The sequence below is a fragment of the Oncorhynchus tshawytscha genome, linkage group LG33, assembly GCF_018296145.1.
Source record: "Oncorhynchus tshawytscha isolate Ot180627B linkage group LG33, Otsh_v2.0, whole genome shotgun sequence".
Classification (NCBI taxonomy): Eukaryota; Metazoa; Chordata; class Actinopteri; order Salmoniformes; family Salmonidae; genus Oncorhynchus; species Oncorhynchus tshawytscha.
The window spans coordinates 20847960-20850075 of record NC_056461.1 but is presented as its reverse complement, the minus strand read 5'-3'; the positions used below and the strand labels follow the sequence as shown (position 1 = coordinate 20850075).

Sequence of the window (2116 nt, the reverse complement as noted above, 5' to 3'; positions counted from 1 at the left end):
AACGTGCCTGTGACTTACAATAGAATCAGCTTGCTGAAGTCTAGGTCTACAATGCAATGACTGGTCATTCCAAGCTGTATATGGTATGATCCATGGCAGATTGTTTTACTCTTAAAATGGCATAACTACATTTGTTTGAGTTTCATAATTTTACAGAGACACTCAAGTGCTAAGTGTTTTTTTTGGTTCAGGATGGGATGATATCAAATTGATTTGTCACATACACATGGTTAGCAGATGTTAATGCGAGTGTAGCGAAATGCTTGTGCTTCTAGTTCCGACAATGCAGTAATAACCAACAAGTAATCTAACAATTCCAAAACTACTACCTTATACACACAAGTGTAAAGGGATAAAGAATATGTACATAAAGATATAAATGAGTGATGGTACAGAACGGCATAGGCAAGATGCAGAAGATGGTATCGAGTACAGTATATACATATGAGATGAGTAATGTAGGGTATGTAAACAAAGTGGCATAGTTTAAAGTGGCTACAGCAGCAGATGGCACAGGGATGTATTGTCTGCATGATATCATACATTATATACACTGGAGAGCATCTGGGGTAGTCAAACTCATACAATGTGTCTAACTTGGGTAAATTCAGCATTGTGACCTTTGCACTAATGGTGCGGCGCAGAGAGGCTCAACCAGGAAAAACAATTGTTATGCAACCTGTTCCCTACTCAGAAAAGGGGGGTGGTGATTTGCTCCTGAGTTCTGTTGGATTGTAAGGCCGGTAGGTAGGATGTGATGGTCTAGGAGGAAGAGAGAAAATACACTGCTCAAAAAAATAAAGGGAACACTTAAACAACACAATGTAACTCCAAGTCAATCACACTTCTGTGAAATCAAACTGTCCACTTAGGGAGCAACACTGATTGACAATAAATTTCACATGCTGTTGTGCAAATTAAATATACAACAGGTGGAAATTATAGGCATTTAGCAAGACACCCCCAATAAAGAAGTGGTTCTGCAGGTGGGACCACAGACCACTTCTCAGTTCCTATGCTTCCTGGCTGATTTTTTGGTCACTTTCGAATGCTGGCGGTGCTTTCACTCTAGTGGTAGTATGAGACGGAGTCTACAACCCACACAACTGGCTCAGGTAGTGCAGCTCATCCAGGATGGCACATCAATGCGAGATGTGACAAGGTTTGCTGTGTCTGTCAGCGTAGTGTCCAGAGCATGGAGGCCCTACCAGGAGACAGGCCAGTACATCAGGAGACGTGGAGGAGGCCGTAGGAGGGCAACAACCCAGCAGCAGGACCGCTACCTCCGCCTTTGTGCAAGTAGGAGCAGGAGGAGCACTGCCAGAGCCCTGCAAAATGACCTCCAGCAGGCCACAAATGTGCATGTGTCTGCTCAAACGGTCAGAAACAGACTCCATGAGGGTGGTATGAGGGCCCGACGTCCACAGGTGGGGGTTGTGCTTACAGCCCAACACCGTGCAGGAGGTTTGGCATTTGAATATTTCATTCATTCAGATCTAGGATGTGTTATTTTAGTGGTCCCTTTATTTTTTTTGAGCAGTGTACATGTCAGGGGCAAAGCAACATCAAAGTGCATGAACCAAGTAGTGCCAGGTGAATAAACAGGAAGTAAATATGTAATCAACTCAGAGCTGACTATCCTTTTGGGGGCTCCAAGCGAGATTTGGTTGCCCCCTTGCAGCAAAACATTAGTTTTAGTGGCCCCCCCTCTTAAAAGTGGGGATAATGTGTTTTAAAAATGAATTTCCTGCAATTCTACACCTTTGCCATGGGGCAGAGAAACCTTGCAATTTTATAACAAAATGTTATGCTTTTTCCAGACATGATTTATGCCACGTTAGTAGAATATCTGAGTGAGAATGATTTTGTTAGTTAATAGGGAAAGTCAGGGCCCCTGGACACGTGCCCTGTGTGCCCAGTCGCTAGTCGGACATGATTACTTCAAGTTTAGATCAAAATTAAGTGGCTGCCAGTGACAAGAGTATAACTGCTGATGCACAACCAAATTGCGAAATTGAGGAGTGGGGCATATAAGCAGACAATGAAAGCTTGTACAATATTGGATGATTACATTTCTCTAAAACTACCTGCGCACCACCACACTTTGTATGACTTT

General features: G+C 43.2%; 1 protein-coding gene across 1 annotated transcript in view; it reads left to right on the top strand.

Annotated features, from left to right (window-relative positions):
• Positions 1–130, top strand: part of LOC112230953 (succinyl-CoA:3-ketoacid coenzyme A transferase 1, mitochondrial) — an 86218-nt gene extending 86088 nt beyond the window's left edge. The window contains exon 18 of the mRNA XM_024397385.2: positions 1–130. This exon is cut by the window's left edge and continues 195 nt beyond it. The gene's annotated coding sequence lies outside the window, so the exon portion shown is untranslated.
• Positions 131–2116: the final 1986 nt, after the last annotated feature.